The sequence below is a fragment of the Lissotriton helveticus genome, chromosome 1_2 (assembly GCF_964261635.1).
Source record: "Lissotriton helveticus chromosome 1_2, aLisHel1.1, whole genome shotgun sequence".
NCBI lineage: Eukaryota > Metazoa > Chordata > Amphibia > Caudata > Salamandridae > Lissotriton > Lissotriton helveticus.
In genome coordinates, this window is record NC_136058.1 from 30,338,214 (window position 1) to 30,359,768 (window position 21,555).

A 21,555-nucleotide genomic window follows, 5' to 3' on the forward strand; every position below is an offset into this window, starting at 1 on the left:
TGCTCCTTTCTATACTTCTCTTGACTCTTTCTGCACCCCTGTTGCTTCATTCTGCACGTTCCATTCTTTTTTCTGCACCAGTCTTGCGTCTTTCTGCACCCTGTTGTCTCTTTATGTACCTCTTTTGCCTCTTTCTGCACTTTTCTTGCCTTTTTGTGCACCTCTCTTCCCTCTTTCTGCACGTCTGTTGCCTCTTTCTGAACCTCATTTGCTTCTTTCTGCACCCCTGTTGTCTCTTTCTGTACACGTCTTCCCTCTTTCTGTACCTTTCCTGCCTGTGATTGCATCTCACCTGCCTCTTTCTGCACTTTTCTTGCTTCTTTGTTCACCTCTATTGCTTCTTTCAGCAATTCTCTTGCCTTTTTCTGCACTTTTTTTGTATCGCTTTGTTTGCCCTAAGTGTTGCAGGGTATGCTCAGACATGAGTCCCTTGCTCACTTTGCCACTGGATTCAAGAACGCCTGACTGATGAGGGTTATGAACCCGAAACTGGTCCCAGGATGCTTGTTTCCGGTCCAGGGAAGACATGGCTTGGCAGTTCGGGCTGGACTGTTCCCATGAGGCACAGGGTCAGACTGATTTGCATATGGCCATGTCTGAACTGGGGTGGCGGAGTGAGCTAAAGAATGGTGATGGATTAAACCCAGATCAGTTGACTGGGGTGAGTGTTTGATTTGCTCAAATGCTCCGTCCATCATTCCCTTTTGTATTACTTTTCAAGGGGATGTGGAAAAGTAAATTTTACCATGTCATATGTGCCTACGTGTTCCCCATGTTATGTCATATGTGCATGATCGATATGCATGTATCCCCTTTCTGATCGATTAAAGACGCAATTACAGTTGTGTCCATCTCTAGTATGCCAGTTTCCAGTCCTCGTGAAAACAACGAATATTAGGCCTATGTAAACCTACGTTGCCACATTTTACAGTGTGCACGTTAATTTATTGAATTATCCCCGTTTCTAGGCCTCAAAAGGGCCCGGACTCAGATTCAGCTCCTGTTTCCTGAACCCTCCGAGGAGCGATACAGCCCCCACCTGTATCCCTGACCCTTCACTTACTTTCTTGCCACACAGTGCCCGGCCCGGCCTGGCTCTGCCTCCCAGTCTGCCAAGAGTATGTTATGTTTCTAGTTATCAGTCCAGCCCTCCTTCTCTGCATTCCTAAGCTACTGAATCACATCAATAGTTTCCGTCATGGTCTAGCCTTTATGTCTCCATGTAAGAGAAATACTGTATTAATATTCATAGAATATTCCTCGCACACGCACTACATATAGAATTATGCATGCACCAGTCTTAGTGTCTGTTAGCCTTTGCCCTGATAACTTTTGGATTCTATCAACATGTACTATAAACACCAGATACTAGATATGCCTGGGTACATGTCGCTCTGACACTCCAGACTTTAGTCTCCTCTTCTAGGGCAGAAGTCATAGCCCCAGTTCTCCCTGGTAAAACGTCATTGCCAGTTTGCGCGCACCACTAGGTTAGAGGTCCCAGCTGCTCAGGTAGCCCCCTCCATGTTTCCGCCCCTTTTTATGACATATTCTGTTACGTTTACATCACATGTCTATGTATACGCCCTGTACACGCCTTCTTGTTACATCATTTTGCCCTTATCTTTCGCGACTGCTACAAACCACGCCTACTGCTACGCCCCCTGTATTGAATGTAATGTATTTGTTTAACTATAAATATTGTGCACTGTTATTAAAAGCTAGCCAATTCCCAGATCCTGCCCCCGGCAGCTGCCATCCTATTCACATGCAGGCTGTCCTGTTCCTGTCCTTTATGTCTGATTAAAGCCTGTAAACTCCAGCTACCTCGAATCTTGACTCTTATTTATTGAGCTATCTGTTTATATAGTATCCTGAAAAATAGAACCGGTAATTAATTATTTATTTACCACATAATGGCGCCCGAATAGGGACTTGCCCTTTCCCCACGCGCCGGAGAAGCCACGCAGGCCCCCTGATCCTCTGCAGCCGTGACGGAACCATACCGGCCACGTGCAGATATTTCTGCTTCAAGTATCCCTCAGGCCCACGGAGGAGACGGAGGTTGCGGTCCAGCGTCCAGACGAGGCGGTGGAGGAACGCGGCGAGTCCCGACCAGAGCCCAAGCCGAGAGTCCAAGGTCCGAGGTATCCGGAGGCCCACCTGTAACTGAAGTCCGAAGTTCGTCCGTCCGTCGTCGTAGCAGTCCAGTCCAGTCCGAGGCCTTCCGTTCTTGCTGCCCGGTGAGTACCATTGCTGGGGTAGTATCTAGACAGGGTCAATTAATTTGTCTCTGGTCCGTGGGTTTGGGTACACAGATCCAACACGAAGTGTCCACCTAGGTGGATGCGGGTCCTGACGTGTCTCTTTATGAGACCGGTAAGTTTCGTACTGTTTTAGCAGTGCATCTAGTCATTCCAGTCCAGTAAGTTCTGTTCTGTTCTCGAGAAATTCATGTGTTCTGTTCTCAGTATTCCAGGTGATATTCTGTCCGAACTGTTAAATGTCAATTCATGTGTTTTCAGTGTCGTGGTATGAGTGATTTGTTTTTCAAGTTATTATTGTGTTTATCGTGTATTGTATTGTGTCCAGATTCCAGTCTAAGTCATGCCTCTGTTCTCGAAATTACGTCAGTTAAAAACCAGAAAAGGTCTGCTCGAAGAAGCAGTTCCTGTCCCGCCTAGGGACAGTCCAGGTCATTTTATGTATCATAAACATGGCATAGGTGCCATATTATATCTAGACTTATGGGTCGAGTATACTAAAGATCTAGAAGAGAAATATAGATGGCCTGTATCAGGTACATGGGATGCCGAGTGCATCATGCGAGTAGAAGAAGCATTATGGAAAAAGAAATCCAGACAGTCCCAGAAAGATGCCATCGAGTTATGGCGCAAAGAATCTCATAAAAGAACCGAAAAAGAAATCAGAAAGTTAGAATTAAGTAGAGAATCCTCAGAAAGAGCCCAAGAAAGGGAATTGATCGAAGTAGGTGAACGAGTTAAAGCCGAACAGTCAGACAGACAGAGAAATGCCCTTATTAAGGGTATGTATCCTCTTCTTGCTGAGGGCTTGCCAAAAGCAACCCCGGAAGCACCATGTAATTTTCCGCCGCCATTGGTTCCGATTAAACTACGTCACAAACCGACCGCAGCTGATATTTTTCTCTCGTCCTATTTGGACGACACGGTCCCAGAATATGCAAATCCTGTTCCGCCCGCTCCTGTAAATAATGTAATTCCTGTTCCTCCAGCCACCGGGGCACCTGTTACAGCACCTGTTACGGTACCCCCGGTCCAGCCCACAGTACAAGTACCCGCTACATCAGTCACTCTCCCAGCACGAATAGTACCAGTCGACGATTCTAGTTTAGGAGCCGCGGGGGGAGGTCCTCCTGGTACCCCGCCGCCACACAAACGTGTAACGTTAGTCGAGTTACATGAACGTGCGTTACAGCGTACGCCCAAACATCAGTCCGTTGCAGATATCAAGCGAGCTCTTACCGAATGCCGTTATGCTCCAGTCCCAGGCGATGATAATATGGTTATATATTCATTGCGCGTAAGACGGGTGACCGAGTATTTGGACACCCTACCGAATATGAAAGAAGATCTAGACAGAATATATCGTTTCATCCGTACAGGAGAGGATCCAGAAAGTATTGGCGAAATCATGTCTCTAAGGAAAGCTGAGACTCAGCTCATGCTATTAAAGTTTCTAATTAATTGTTTAATAAGGGAACAAGATTATCCGACTAAAGATCCGACCGAAATGAGAGTCCTGACAAAGTGGAGTGATAATATAGCCGAGGGAAGACACAGGACATTAAGTTGTATAGAGAGTATGTACAAGAAAATTCGTAAGGAAATAATAAGGTTGCACGAGAAACGCAAAGCAGCACAAGTAAGCGAGAAAGAAGACGACTCTGATACTGAAGAGGTAGACGACGAGAATCCTACCAGAATAGCGTATGTAGGTAAATCTAGACTTCCCGACCGACATTCACGCCTAGAACACAAGAAAGTCTTTCCTCCTCCAGCACCAGAACAAGGTTCTCTTGAGCAAGTATTTCAAGTTACCGATCACATTCTGAAATCACGAATCGGTTATAGTGAACTTAGTACTATGCATGAACAAGAACTAGCCCGATCAGCAGTCCGATGGACTACTGATTCTACCACTTTTCCAGACGAAATAGTGGCACAAATGTTTCTGAAACTGCCCCCAGCCGAGCAGCGACTGGTGGGTATGTATATGATCCAGCACCTCATTACACTGTATGAGGGGCAACATTCTGACCCAGGTCCGTTACACGATGTTCTGAACGAGTTACTCCAATATAGATGGAGAGGTTTAGGTACCGATTTAATTAGTGTCATTCTAGAACAGCGCCACAAATATAGAACGTTACTGAATCCGCATTTTGTTCACGTCTCACCCCCAGGAAGTAAACCATTCTACATAGATAGACAGCATCCGTTACGAGAAGTACACCCAGTTAGGACAGCGGGTGGTGAAATGCAACGAGTATTTGTTTACACCCCTATCACAAAGATGGAACTCTTAGAGATGAAAAAGTTAATTCCCTGTCACGACAAAGACCCAGCAGGGTTCCATCGAGAATTAAAAGACATGCTCCGTATGGGAGAATACACGTATCCAGATATCATTAAAATGCTAAAAGTCCTGTTGCCCGCAGGGGTATATGAAAAACTCAAGGAAAAAGAATGGGAGGTGGGAGAGAAAAAGATAGATTGGACAGCTCTAGAAGCTGAAGATAATATACGAGTACCAGGTACCGGTCTTGGGGACAAATGTAAAGAATTGCCCGAGTTATTGATACAAGTTTTGCCAAGGTTACTAGCCACGAAAAAGGAAGATTGGGATGCAATCTCAGCATGCAAACAGAAACAGGATGAAGACACTAGTGATTTTTATTCTAGATTTGAAAAATGTTTTATTATTAACAGTGGTCTGAAGACGAGTAGCGAGTCATACCCTCATCTTTTTGTTACTAAACTAGTCGAGAATTCAAGTCCACAAGTTAAAAATCGAGTTTTGAAAGTCGAAAGTACCTGGCAAGCTAGTACCCCGTCACAAATGCTTCAGATGCTCCAGTATCACCAGAATAGAATCAGGGAAGAGCAAGAACACGAAAAGAGACGTATGAAAGACACGAAAATGAAAGTATTATTTGCACAATCTGTTCCACAAGACAGTCAGAAGAGGGGTCCGAATCAAGCCAGTCATCCTGCAGCTCCCGTTAAAGGGACATGCAATTATTGTAAACAGCCAGGTCATTTTATAAACGAGTGTGCAGTTCTGAAACACAATATAGCAACTGGTAAGACTAAAGAAAGACCACGTCCGCCTAGACAAGAACAAGTTTCACAGACTTCTCAGTCACCACAGAATGCACAACAGACAGTTCCAGCACCGCAGCCTATTGCTGCAACACAGCATGTTACACAGCAGATGTACCAGTATGCCCAGACAGAGTATCCAGAGTATCAACAGTATTCATGAAACAGCCTAGAGAGGGAGGTAGGCTTGCCTCTCATCGAGATACCTGTAGATCAAGAGGGTCCCTATGTACACAGTCAAGTATTAGGGAAAGACAGAAAGTTTTTGATTGATACAGGGGCAAGTAGGACTACTATCAGTCATGACGAGGTTCCAGGGGCTCCGCTCTCAGGCTCTAGAAATGTTTCCCTTGGATTTTCAGGAAAGCCTATTGTTAACGAGATTTCAAAACCAGTTTCTCTAGAAGTTGGTCCATTGTCCCGAACTACTGATTTGTTACTTACGAAGTCATGTCCAGAAAATTTGTTAGGCATTAAAACATTGAAAGAATTAGGTGCAGTTATTTGCTGTTCCCCAGAAGGAATCTGATTGTTTTTAAGAGACTTTAAAGGTCACTATGTATTGCGTGATTTTGATCCAAGATTGTCAAATGTACCGCAGCATTTATGGGCGCAAGGTCCAACTGATGTAGGTTTTATGCACATCACACCCCATCGTGTGACTCTCAAGCAAGGTATAGTCTTGCCACGAATCAGACAGTACAGATTGCCACCTGAGGCTGTAGCAGCCTTATCCAAAATTATTGATGAGCTCATTGCTCAAGGAGTGGTTGTAGAAACTGACTCCAATGTATGTAATTCTCCTATCATTCCAGTCATGAAACGTACTGATCCAAATGCACCTCCAGTATATCGATTAGTGATTGACCTTCGAGAACTTAATAAATGTATCATACCCCAGTACCCAGTAGTCCCAGATATTTCATCCCTATTGACAGCTATTGATTCTGAAGCTACATTTTTCACTGTTATAGACCTCAAGAATGCATTTTTCAGTGTTCCCATTCATCCAGACAGCCAGTACCTTTTCGGATTCTGTTTAAATGGAAGGAGCTATAAATTCACACGAGCTCCTCAAGGTTTCACAGAAAGTCCTAGTATTTACAGTCAAGCACTTAAAAGACAGCTAGACAATATTCACATGCCAACTGACACTGCCCTGCTCCAGTATGTCGATGATCTATTGATCACAGCCCGTTCTGAACGTGACTGCGAGCATGCGTCACTTACAGTCCTGTATTTTCTGGCCGAGCAGGGGCACAAGGTGTCCCCTTCCAAATTACAATTCTGTGTCCAGCAAGTGATCTACTTAGGCCACTTACTGTCCAAGTGGGGTAGGCAGTTGACACCAGATCGTATCCAGTTAATAGCGAGTCTTCCACAGCCCAAGACACAGAAGGAGGTACGAGCTTTTATTGGCCTCACTTCTTACTGCAGACAATGGATTCCTCAGTATGCATTTCTAGCTAAGCCACTGATACAGTTAACGACACAGGAGGCAGCCGTATCGACTGTCCTCCCTTGGACATCTGAACATATACTTGTTTTTAATGAATTAAAGAAAGCCTTATGCCAAGCACCTGTTCTAGCTACACCGAACTTCCGTAAGCCTTTTACACTTTTTGTCACAGAACGTGATGGTACTGCATTATCTGTTCTCACACAAGATCAAGCCGGACAGTACAAGCCCTGTGCTTATTTTTCGAGCACACTAGATCCAGTAGCCCAGGCTCTGCCTGCGTGCCTCAAGTCAGTCGCAGCCACAGCTCTAGCTATCAGACAAAGTGATTCCATAGTATTAGGACACTCCCTGACAGTACAAGTTCCACATTCCGTGGAAGTTCTTTTAAACCGAACACAGACTCAGCACTTGACAATTGCACGTTTAACAGGTTATGAACTGACACTGTTCCAGCCACACATAGAAATCAGACGCTGCAACATTCTAAATCCTGCTACACTGTTACCGTCAGTTACTTCAAATCCTGCCACACATAACTGTGTGGAAGTCATTAACACTATGACTAAGCCAAGACAAGACCTGACAGACATTGCATTACCTAATCCCGACCTTACACTTTATGTGGATGGTTCATGTATGAGAACTAGTACAGGAGAACTAGTAGCCGCGTATGCAGTGACTACTGACACCGAAGTTATTGAAACACACCGTATTGACACCCTGTCTGCTCAAGCAGCAGAGCTAGTTGCTCTGACCCAAGCCTGCATACGTGCCAAGGACCTGAAAGTAAACATATATACAGATTCACGTTACGCATTCGGAGTTGTACACGACTTCGGAGTGCTCTGGCAGGAGAGAGGTTTCATGACTTCTCATCGAACCAAGATTCAGCATGGTCTCCTCATTCAAGCTCTGTTAGATGCAATACATTTACCGACAGCTATTGCTATCATGAAGTGCAAGGCACATACGAAAGTTACTGACATCATTTCCCAGGGTAACGATCTAGCAGATCGAACAGCCAAGCTTACAGCTCAGACACCAGACATTCCAGTTAACAAGACACAGACATCCACTCCAGAACAGACTACATGTATGACAGTTAAGGACCCTACACAAGATGTCATAGACATACAGTTACATGCTACTCCTGAGGAAATCAAGAAATGGTCTGAACAAGGAGGGGTCCAGACAGATCAAGGATGGGTGACGAAGGGAAAAGCCACATGGTTTCTCCCCGACTCTATGGTTCAAGTCATTATTAACACCGCACATAGTCCAGCACATCTAGGAGAAAAAGCCATGTTAGACAGTATACAGAACGTTTGGTTCAACAAGCACCTACGAGCTGCAGCCAAGCAGAAAGTCCGTACTTGTATGATATGTTGTCAATTCAATCCAGGTAAAAGTGTCCCGGTGGAACAAGGTGGATTCCAACCCCCTGACCACCCTTTTGAAGTCCTCCAGATGGATTATATTCAGATGGAGCGATGTCGAGGTTTCAAGTATGTCCTCGTAGTTGTATGCGCTTTGTCCAGGTGGACAGAAGCATATCCAGTTCCAGATTACACCGCTGCGACCACTGCCAGGCAGTTGGTTCGTGAATTCTTTCCCCGTTATGGACTCCCTAGGGTCGTGTATTCAGATAACAGCCAGCCATTCTCATCCGAGTTAATGAAACATGTTTCCCTTCTGTTAGGGTACCAGTGGAAGTTCCATTGTGTGCGCCATCCTGAAGCAGCCGGTCTCGTAGAGAGACATAATCAGACCCTGAAAATCCGCATTGCAAAAGTTTGTAAAGAGAAAGGTGTAGACTGGCTAGTTGCCCTGCCAGTTGCTTTATTCTTCATGAGGATGGTTGCACATTCCAGATCAGGTCTGTCCCCTTATGAGGTCGTATTCGGCCGCCCCCCAAATATGTGGGGTACACCTAGACCCCGCAGTATCACAGATGTTTCCAGTAATATGCTGACAGATTACCTAGCTTCCTTGATGTCTGCCCTACACTCTTGTCGTTCACAGGTTGCCGCCGCATTCCCAGACAATACCGAAGTGAAACCGCATGAGGTCATTCCAGGCGACCTCGTCCTTGTAAGGAACTTTGATCGTTCAAGTCCGCTGGAGCCTCGTTGGAAGGAGCCACGACTTGTCCTCCTGACCACCCGTACGGCCGTGAAGTTGGAAGGCCGCAAGGGTTGGGTCCATCTGTCCCATATCAAGAAATTCCATGGAGTCCGGAAAATACATTTTTAAAGGACATTTCTAAAGACTGCCTGAAACCAGACATTGATCTAAATCCCGAACTGAAAGTTCCTCTGTTAGAGAAAACTCCGCAGCAGGAGTATAAGTTGAAGCTACGGTCTAGCAAAATAAGTCAGCCAGTTTAATTGTCTAAGTCCCTCTCGGGTGAAACGGTTAGACAGGTATCTGACATGTATGAGATAGACCCCCATAGTGAGAGAGTTAGTCAAAACTCTATACGATGTATCGTTTTTTTAAGTTACTTATTGTTTCTAAGTTTAATGGTTACCTGCACAAGTTATGCATTACATTTATGTTTTCCAATTTCTCATGTAAATAAGTTTTCTAATGCTACAGTAGAACACACATTTAGTGATCTGCCTCCTCACGAGCTATCCTATCGTCTTGCTATGCGAAACAATACATTCATTAGAATGTTACACTATTCACACCAGACCAGCAATGCCACTAATTGTTGGGTGTGTGGTCGACTCCCCCCTTTCCAGACACCGAAGGGAGTTCTGCCACTCTTTCCTTATCCGTTTTCACATAATGGTTCGTGTGGAGCATGGTCCACGTTAACGTCATCCTCCAATGATATGTCCCTTCTGAATAGAACATGTTTTCCAGACAAGCAAGGTCTCTCCCATAGAACAGGGTTAGATCTAGAAAATGAAGTTTATAATTTAGGTAATTATTCTTCGAATTTTATGGTCCTGAATGTTCAGTCTGATACTACTCCAGACTTGCCTGCTATTTCAGTATTACCAGTCAAAGGCGAATTATGTGTCAGAAATAATGGTTCCGCACATGTAGGACATAGTGATTGTACTACTACTGTCGAGTATAGTGACAGTGGGAAATCTATTTTCAAAGCCTCACGTCATTCTTATTTTGTTTGTGGTCAGACCGCATATATTCGTCTGCCCCTCGATTGGGATGGAACATGTTACATTGCCTTCCTACTGCCACCAGTTTTTCTAGCCCCATCTGATTATCACAGAAACACACATCTAGTACACGTCAGACATAGAAGGGAGATCGAGTCCCCAATTGTCGATCAAACTGAAACTACTCTAGAACAGTATCAAGACTTCAATAAAGGTTTCTTCTTCTTTATAGGCCCTGTCCAGAATAGTAAGTTAATACGTAGGTTAACCAGAACCCTCGAAGCAGTAGTGAATGAGACTACTTCTGCTCTAGGTAACTTAACCGAAGAGCAATCTGCTATGAGATTTGTCGTGCTCCAAAATCGTCTCGTTCTTGACGTCATACTGGCCGACAGAGGAGGAGCATGTAGAGTCATCGGATCTAGTTGCTGCATTTTCATTCCTAATAACGTGCCGTCTGTTTATTCAGCTATAACCAGACTTCATAAAATTGCCCATCAGTTACACCAGAATCCAGGCACCTGGACATGGTCCGGTTGGCTCTGGAGTATTATATCTGCCTGGGGATGGAAAGTATTGTCATTCCTAGGTATTGCAGTAATGATCATATTCAGTTGCTGCCTCTGTATACAATGTGGCCCTGCGATTTGCGGCATGTGTGCTACCTCTTGTATTCCTAGTCCTAAATCCCGTTCCAAGACAATTCGAGACGAACAAATGATGCTATATGAAATGATAGATGGTATCATGAATATTGATGTTTCCTGATGGAAACGTAGGGCACAAGGAGGGAATGTGGAAAAGTAAATTTTACCATGTCATATGTGCCTACGTGTTCCCCATGTTATGTCATATGTGCATGATCGATATGCATGTATCCCCTTTCTGATCGATTAAAGACGCAATTACAGTTGTGTCCATCTCTAGTATGCCAGTTTCCAGTCCTCGTGAAAACAACGAATATTAGGCCTATGTAAACCTACGTTGCCACATTTTACAGTGTGCACGTTAATTTATTGAATTATCCCCGTTTCTAGGCCTCAAAAGGGCCCGGACTCAGATTCAGCTCCTGTTTCCTGAACCCTCCGAGGAGCGATACAGCCCCCACCTGTATCCCTGACCCTTCACTTACTTTCTTGCCACACAGTGCCCGGCCCGGCCTGGCTCTGCCTCCCAGTCTGCCAAGAGTATGTTATGTTTCTAGTTATCAGTCCAGCCCTCCTTCTCTGCATTCCTAAGCTACTGAATCACATCAATAGTTTCCGTCATGGTCTAGCCTTTATGTCTCCATGTAAGAGAAATACTGTATTAATATTCATAGAATATTCCTCGCACACGCACTACATATAGAATTATGCATGCACCAGTCTTAGTGTCTGTTAGCCTTTGCCCTGATAACTTTTGGATTCTATCAACATGTACTATAAACACCAGATACTAGATATGCCTGGGTACATGTCGCTCTGACACTCCAGACTTTAGTCTCCTCTTCTAGGGCAGAAGTCATAGCCCCAGTTCTCCCTGGTAAAACGTCATTGCCAGTTTGCACGCACCACTAGGTTAGAGGTCCCAGCTGCTCAGGTAGCCCCCTCCATGTTTCCGCCCCTTTTTATGACATATTCTGTTACGTTTACATCACATGTCTATGTATACGCCCTGTACACGCCTTCTTGTTACATCATTTTGCCCTTATCTTTCGCTACTGCTACAAACCACGCCTACTGCTACGCCCCCTGTATTGAATGTAATGTATTTGTTTAACTATAAATATTGTGCACTGTTATTAAAAGCTAGCCAATTCCCAGATCCTGCCCCCGGCAGCTGCCATCCTATTCACATGCAGGCTGTCCTGTTCCTGTCCTTTATGTCTGATTAAAGCCTGTAAACTCCAGCTACCTCGAATCTTGACTCTTATTTATTGAGCTATCTGTTTATATAGTATCCTGAAAAATAGAACCGGTAATTAATTATTTATTTACCACAGGGAGCAAAAATAAATTGATCAAGAGTCCCATAAATATTTCCATACTGGATTTTTAAGAGGAATGTTTTTGCAGAGAGAGAATTCCCAATTCTATCATGTCTGATAAAAGAGTGCAGTTTACAGCTCAGAAATTAAGACATTTTCTTGTTCATTTGACCATTAAACACAAACAAAGTACCTCGTATGCTCTGCACATGAATGGTTTTACAGAAATAATTAACATGGTTATTGTTTAAGGGTTGCAGCTGGCGCTGAAGTCAGGTTTGTAACTTCAACATCATGTTGAAAGTTTCATCTGGTCATTCCACTGTACTCTCCAGAACATCACTGGGTCCAACCCATTTAAATTACCTAAGGGCGCAAAACCACAAACAGGTTTGAACCCTGAATGGATGACTGAAAGTTTGAATTTGTTTTGCTTAAATACAGTTAAAAAAGGTTGAGAATATCTAATATTAATTGTATTTTTCAATCCAAAGCAAAAATGTCAAATTACAAGTGGGTTATCAGTTTAACATTAAAAACCTGCTGTATGATAAGGAGAATTAGAATTTTCGAAAGCATTTAAGGGTCACACCCAGTCCACTTCCCTTTGAGGTTAATCCTGATCTTCAGAAGATAGGACTGATACCAGTGACTAACCCTGGGGCAGGGGGTTGAAGAGAGAAAGCAATGGTTCTGGTGTACATTGGAGCTCCAATGAAAAGGATGGCAGTTGGGTGTTTTTCCTTCTGAGCATCTCTCAAGTTCGAGTAGCAAGACACAATTCTTCATTCAGGATAGGTACTCTGCAACAAGAACACAATCATTTAAGACAACCATTCATGAATACTTTACAATCAGCCTGAGGGATGAGTACTTAATTAAAGATACCAAAGAAGAACTACTATAAGGAATCCAAGTCCAAGGGAAAGGCCCTTGAGCATAGATCCCTGTACGGAATCCTGAGTGCATATATTCTAGCCTCGGCTCAGATCATTCTAAAATGTGTATCTGTCCTTAACAGTGTGTTTCTTCACACAACTAGTCTTCTACCTGTGGTCAAGGCTTTTTTATTCAAACTCAAATTGCTAGGGTGTCCATAAAAAAAAGGGGGTACTAAAACTAGAAGTGCCCGGTTAGTGCACTAACCTGATGTCTGTGTAATGGACCAGAATAGCTGTAGCATTAAACAATGAAAAGATGGTTGTAGTCAGGTCGATGGGTCATGGCAGCTTTGGCTGACTGATAAGGTTCTGAGGTTCAATATTGTTGGAAGCTGTCTCAAAGGGACGGAGTTCCAAGAGGGGTTACTAGACGCCAGGTTCCAGGCAAAGTTATCCCGGTTAATCTTGTCACAGGCAGCAGGGCTTGGAATCAAAGAACAATGCTGATGTGAGACACAGCTCTTTCTCAACACAGATTGAGAAAGCCAAGCAGGGGGTTCTATTTTAAAGCTGGATTTGTAGGTTGTCATACAAGTGTTTATCGGGACTCTTCGCGAAGATTACTGAGTGTTTCTTGTTAATTAGAAGTCTGTCTCTGTGGAGCTTGGGGCAGGAAATTGATGATTGTGTAACAAACACATTAAGCACTGGAGCCTTCCTGAAGATTATTGAGTGTTTGTCAATTAGAAGCCTTTAATTAGATGGCAGAGCAGCTGCATAAATAAACAGCAAGCAAGCACACTACGACCTTGAGGTGAGCAAGAAACAGAGACGTTTAACTGATCAGAACCACCTGTTAGGGCAGTTAAACAAATAAACAATCGAGTATAGCATGATTTTTGAGGTCATCAGGAAACAGGGACTTTGAACTAATCAGCACCATCTGTTTGCATAAGCAGTTAGGTAAATGGATCTTTAAACAGTATACCCAAGGTAAATAAATAAATAATACCCTATTTTTGACTAGACATATATCATAACAGATAGCTCAATAAATAAGAGTCAAGATTCGAGGTAGTAGGAGTTTTGCAGGTTTAATACAGCATAAGGACAGGAACAGGACAACCTGCATAGAAATAGGATGACAGGACCCAGCAGCTGCTGGGGCTGGGTCTGGGATGAGCGCGCTGCCTTTTAATAACAATACATGAGCATATATACATAACGCAAACACATAGCATTACATTGCAGTAGGCGTAGCAGTGGGTGGAGCAGAAGGCGTGACGCATAGCAGTCGCGAAAGATAAGAGTAAAAAGAAGGTGTAACTCAGACATGTGATGCAAACGTAACAGAATATGTCATGAATGGGCGGAAACATAGGAGGGGGCTACCTAAGGAGCCGGGACCTCTAACCTGGTGGTGCGCGCAAACTGGCAATGACGTGTTACGAGGAGAAGCTGGGGGCTATGAACTCTGTGCTAGGAGCAGAGACTAAAGTCTGGAGGGTCGGAGCGACATGTACCTAAACCCTATCTAGTATCTGATGTTTAGGGAACATGTTGATATAAACTAGAAGTCATGAGGGGAAAAGCTAACTGACTCTAAGACTGGAGCATGCATTTATTCTACATATAGTGCGTGATGAAGAATATTAAATGACCATTAAATACAGTATTTCTCTTAACATGGAGCCGCATAGGCTAGACAATGACGGAAACTATTGATGTAGTTCAGTAGCTTAGGAATGCAGAGAAGGAGGACTAAACTGATAACTGGAATCATAACATAGTCTTGGCAGACTCAGAGGCAGAGCCAAGCTGCACCGGGCACTGCGAGGCAGGAAGTAAGTGGAAGGTCGGGGATACAGGTGGGGGCTGGATCGCTCCTCAGCGAGGGTTCAGGAGACAGGAGCTGAATCTGATGTCCGGGCCCTGTTGAGGCCTGGAAACGGGGACTTTATAATGAAATAACGTGCACACTGAGAAACGTGGCAACATTACTTTACATAGGCCTGATACTCATATTACTCATGGGGACTGGGAAATGACATACCAGAGGTGGACACAACTGTAATTGCGTCTTGAATCGGACATGGGGAATAACATACGCATATTGGTCATGCACACATAACATATGATGGATGACACGTAGAGACACAGAACATGGCAAAATTTACTTTTCCACATTCCCTCCTTGTCACTACGTTTCCATCAGGAAACATCAATATTCATGATACCATCTATCATTTCATACAGTACCATTTGTTCATCTCGAATTGTCTTGGAACGGGATTTAGAACGGGGCTTGGGACTAGGAATACAAGTGGTAGCACACATGCCGCAAATCGCAGGGCCACATTGTATACAGAGGCAGCAGCTGAATATAATCGCTACTGCAATACCTAGAAAGGACAGGACTTTCCATCCCCAGGCGGAAATTATATTCCAGAACCAACCGGACCATGTCCAGGTGCCTGGATCTTGGTGTAACAGATGGGCAATTTTATGAAGTCTGGTTATAGCTGAATAAACAGACGGCGCGTTATTTGGAATGAAAATGCAACAACTGGATCCGATGACTCTACAGGCCCCGCCCCTATCGGCCAGTATGACGTCAAGGACGAGACGATTCTGGAGCACAACAATTCTCATAAAGGATTGCTCTTCGGTTAAGTTACCTAGAGCGGAGGCAGTCTCATCTACTACAGCTTCAAGGGTTCTTGTTAACCTACGGATTAGCTTACTATTTACAACTGTACCTAAATAAGGGAACACACCTTTATCAATATCAATGAATTGCTCTGCAGCAGTTTCAGTATAATCGACAATCGGGAGGTTTCTCTTGTGTCTATTATGTACCAGGAAGGAATTCCTATGGTAGTCAGGTGGGGCTAGGAAAACAGGTGGCAGTAGGAAGGCAATGTAACAGGTTCCCTCCCAATCGAGGGGCAGACGAACATATGCAGTTTGACCACAAACAAAATAAGAATGACGTGAAGCTTTAAAAATAGATTTCCCACTGTCACTATACTGGATAATAGTAGTACAATCACTATGTCCTACGTGTACAGAACCATAATTACGGACACATAATTCGCCTTTGACTGGTAATACTGAAATAGCAGGTGAGTCTGGAGTAGTATCAGACTGAACATTCAGGATCATGAAATTCGAAGAATAGTTACCTAAATTATACACTTCATTTTCTAGATCTAAACCTGTTCTGTGGGGGAAACCTTGCTTGTCTGGGAAACATGTACTGTTAAGAAAAGACATATCTGTTAAGGATGACGTTAACGTGGACCATGCTCCACACGAACCATTATGTGAAAAAGGATAAGGAAAAAGTGGCAGAACTCCCTTTGACGTCTGGAAAGGGGGGAGTCGACCACACACCCAACAATTAGTGGCATTGCTGGCCTGGTGTGAGTAATGTAACATGCGGATAAATGTATTGTTATGCATAGCGAGGCGGTATGAATATTCGTGAGGAGGCAGATCACTAAACGTGTGCTCTACTGTAACATTAGAAGGCTTATTTACATGAGGAACTGGAAAACACAGGAAAAATGCGTAACTAGTGCAGGATATCAAAAGGCTGAGAAATAATATGAAACTTAGAAAAACGATACATCGGATTGAGTTTTGACTGACTCTCTCACTATGGGGGTCTATTTTATACATGTCAGAAACAGTCTAACCGTTTCACCTAGGGGAGGACTTAGACAATCAAACTGGCTGACTTATTTTACTAGACCTTAATTTCTGTTTATACTCCTGCTGCGGAGTTTTCTCTAACAGGGGAGGGGTTGTGTCAATGTCATTTGCGGGACAGTCCTTAGGAACAATGTTTTGACAAGTCTTGATATCCTGGGAAATGTTCTTGGAGACCGGTTTCAATCCGTAGAATTTCTTGACGTGCGAAAGGTGCACCCAGCCGCGGCGTCCTTCCAATTTCACAGCTGTACGGGTGGTGAGGAGGACCTGACGGGGCTCCTTCCAACGTGGCTCCAGCGGACTTGATCTGTCGAAGTTACGTACGAGCACCATCGAACCTGGAACGATTTCATGCGGTGCCACCTCGGTATTGTCTGGAAATGTGGCGGCAACCTGTGAACGACATGAGTTGAGGGCAGACATCAAGGAAGCTAGGTAATCTGTCAGCATATTACATGAAACATCAGTAATACTTCGGGGTCTAGGAGTACCCCACATGTTAGGGGGGCGGCCGAATACGACCTCATACGGGGACAGACCTGATCTGGAATGTGCGACCATGCGCATATAAAACAAAGCGACTGGCAGAGCTACTAGCCAGTCCACACCCTTATCTTTACATATTTTGGCAATTCGAATTTTCAGAGTCTGAAACCCTAACAACAGGGAAACGTGCTTCATCAACTCAGATGAGAATGGCTGACCGTTATCAGAATATACGACTCTAGGGAGTCCATATCGAGGGAAAAACTCACGAACCAACTGCTTGGCAGTGGTCGCGGCTGTGTAATCTGGGACTGGATATGCTTCTGTCCATCTGGACAAAGCGCATACAACTACAAGGACATACTTGAAACCTCGACATCGCTCCATCTGAATATAATCCATCTGGAGGACCTCAAAAGGGTGGTCAGGAGGCTGGAAACCACCATGTTCCACCGGGACACTTTTACCTGGATTAAACTGACAACATATCATACAGGTACGGACTTTCTGCTTGGCTGCAGCTCGTAAATGCTTGTTGAACCAAATGTTCTGGATACTGTCTAACATAGCTTTTTCTCCTAAATGTGCTGGACTATGTGCGGTATTAATGATGACTTGAACCATAGAGTCGGGGAGAAACCATGCGGTCCTACCCTTCGTCACCCATCCTTGATCTGTCTGGACCCCTCCTTGTTCAGACCATTTCTTGATTTCTTCGGGAGTAGCATGTAACTGGATATCTATGACATCTTGAGTAGGGTCCTTAACTGTCATACATGTAGTCAGATCTGGAGTGTGTGTCATGTTAACTGGACTGTCTAGAGTCTGTGCTGTAAGCTTGGCTGTGCGATCTGCTAGATCATTACCTTGAGAAATAATGTCAGTGACTTTCGTATGTGCTTTGCATTTCATGATAGCGATAGATGTCGGTAAATGTATTGCATCTAACAGAGCTTGGATAAGGAAACCATGCTGAATCTTGGTTCCATGAGAAGTCATGAAACCTCTCTCCTGCCAGAGCACTCCAAAGTCGTGTACAACTCCAAATGCGTAACGTGAATCTGTGTAAACATTAACTTTCAGGTTCTTGGCGTGTATACAGGCTTGTGTCAGAGCAACTAGCTCTGCTGCTTGAGCGGACAGAGTATCAATACGGTGTGTTTCAATAACTTCAGTGTCAGTAGTCACTGCATACGCGGCGACTAGTTCTCCTGTACTAGTTCTCATACATGAACCATCCACATAAAGTGTCAGGTCAGGATCTGGTAACGGAATGTCTGTCAGGTCTTGTCTTGGCTTTGTCGTAATGTTGACTACTTCCACACAATCATGTGTGGCAGAATTTGAACTAACTGATGGTAACAGTGTAGCAGGATTCAGGATGTTGCAGCGTCTAATATCTATGTGTGGCTGAAACAGTGTCAATTCATAACCTGTTAAACGTGCAATTGTCAAGTGCTGTGTTTGTGTTCGGTTTAAAAGAACTTCCACGGAGTGTGGGACTTGTACTGTCAAGGTATGTCCTAAAACTATGGAATCACTTTGTCTGATAGCTAGTGCTGTGGCTGCAACTGACTTGAGGCACGCAGGCAGAGCCTGGGCGACTGGATCTAGTGTGCTAGAAAAATAAGCACAAGGCTTGTATTGTCCTGCTTGATCTTGTGTAAGAACAGATAATGCTGTACCTTCACGTTCAGTAACGAAAAGTGTAAAAGGCTTACTGTAGTTCGGTGTAGCTAGAACTGGAGCTTGGCATAAAGCTTTCTTTAACTCGTTGAAACTAAGTGTATGTTCAGATGTCCAAGGGAGAACAGTCGATACGGCTGCCTCCTGTGTCGTTAACTGTATCAGTGGCTTGGCTAGAAATGCATACTGGGGAATCCATTGTCTGCAATAAGAAGTAAGGCCAATAAAAGCTCGTACCTCCTTCTGGGTCCTGGGCTGAGGAAGACTCACTATTAACTGGATACGGTCTGGTGTCAACTGCCTACCCCTCTTGGACAGTAAGTGTCCTAAGTAGACCACTTGCTGGACACAGAATTGAAGCTTCGAAGGGGACACCTTGTGCCCCATCTCGGCTAGAAAATACAGAACCGTCAGTGACGCTCGCTCGCAGTCACGTTCAGAACGGGCTGTGATCAGTAGATCATCGACATACTGGAGCAGGGCAGTGTCAGTTGGCATGTGAATATTATCTAGTTGTCTCTTAAGTGCTTGACTGTAAATACTAGGACTTTCTGTGAAACCTTGAGGAGCGCGTGTAAACATATAGCTCCTTCCATTTAAACAAAATCCGAAAAGAAACTGGCTGTCTGGATGGATTGGAACACTAAAAAATGCGTTCTTGAGGTCTATGACAGTGAAGAACGTGGCTTCGGAATCAATAGCAGTTAACAGGGAAGAGATATCTGGGACAACTGGGTACTGTGGAATAATACATTTATTAAGTTCCCGTAAATCAATCACTAATCGATATACTGGGGGTGCATTTGGATCAGTACGTTTCATGACTGGAATGATCGGAGAGTTACATACATTGGAGTCAGTTTCTACAACTACTCCTTGAGCCATGAGCTTGTCTATAATTTTGGATAAGGCTGCTACAGCCTCAGATGGCAATCTATACTGCCTGATTCGTGGTAACACTACACCTGGTTTGAGAGTCACACGATGGGGTGTGATTTGCATGTAACCTACATCAGTTGGACCTTGCGCCCATAAATGCTGCGGGACATTAGACAGTCTGGAATCAAAATCTCGTAATACATAGTGACCCTTAAAGTCACGTAGGAACAATCGTATTCCCTCTGGGGAACAACATATAACTGCACCTAACTCTTTCAGTGTTTTAATGCCTAATAGATTTTCTGGACATGACTTAGTAAGTAACAGATCAGTAGTGCGGGACAATGGACCTACTTCTAGAGTGACTGGCTTTGAAATCTCATTAACGATAGGCTTTCCTGAAAATCCAAGGGAAACATTTCTTGAGCCTGAGAGCGGAGCCCCTGGAACTTCGGCATGACTAATTGTGGTCCTACTTGCCCCTGTATCAATCAAAAACTTTCTGTCTTTCCCTAATACTTGACTGTGAACATAGGGACCTTCTTGATCTACAGGTATCTCGATGAGAGGCAAGCCTACCTCCCTCTCTAGGCTGTTTCATGAATACGGCTGGTACTCTGGATACTCAGACTGTGCATACTGGTACATCTGCGATGTAACATGCTGTGTTGCAGCAATAGGCTGCGGTGCTGTAACTGTCTGTGGTGCATTCTGTGGCTGAAGAGTCTGTGAAACTTGCTCTTGTCTAGGCGGACGTGGTCTTTTTTTAGTCTTACCAGTAGCTATGTTATGTTTCAGAACTGCACACTCATTTATAAAATGACCTGGCTGTTTACAATAATTGCAGTTCCCTTTAACGGGAGCTGCAGGATGACTGACTTGATTCGGACCCCTCTTCTGACTGTCTTGAGGAACAGATTGTGCAACTATTACTTTCATTTTCGTGTCTTTCATACGTTTTCTCTCGTGTTCTTGCTCTTCCCTGATTCTATTCTGGTGGTACTGGAGCATCTGGAGCATCTGGGACGGAGTATTTGCTTGCCAGGTGCTTTCGACTTTCAAAACTCGATTTTTAACTTGTGGGCTTGAATTCTCGACTAATTTAGTAACGAAAAGGTGAGGGTATGACTCACTACTTGTCTTGAGACCACTGTTGATACTAAAGCACTTTTCAAACCTAGAATAAAAATCACTAATATCTTCATCTTGTTTCTGTTTACAGGCTGAGATTGCATCCCAGTCTTCTTTTCTCGTTGTTAATAATCTGGGTAAAACTTGAATTAATAATTCTGGTAATTCTTTACATTTCTCTCCAAGACCAGTACCTGGTACACGTATCTTATCTTCTGCTTCTAGGACTGCCCAATCTATCTTTTTCTCTCCCACCTCCCATTCTTTCTCTTTGAGCTTTTCATACACCCCTGCGGGCAACAGAACCTTTAACATTTTAATGATATCTGGGTAAGTGTATTCTCCCATACGGAGCATGTCTTTTACTTCTCTATGGAACCCTGCTGGATCTTTGTCATGACAGGGAATTAATTTCTTCATTTCGAGGAGTTCCATCTTTGTGATCGGAGTGTATACAAACACTCGCTGCATTTCGCCACCCTCTCCTCTGACTGGGTGGACTTCTCGTAACGGATTCTGTCTGTCTATGTAGAATGATTTACTTTCTGGGGGTGAGACATGAACAAAATGCGGGTTTAAGAATGTTCTATATTTGTGGCGCTGTTCTAGAATGACACTAATTAAATCGGTACCTAGACCTCTCCATTTGTACTGGAGTAACTCGTTCAAGATATCATGTAACGGGCCTGGATCAGAATGTTGACCCTCATACAGAGTAATGAGGTGCTGAATCATATACATACCCACCAGTCGCTGCTCGGCTGGGGGCATTTTCAGAAACATTTGTGCCACTATTTCGTCTGTAAAAGTGGTAGAATCAGTAATCCATCTGACTGCTGATCGGACTAGT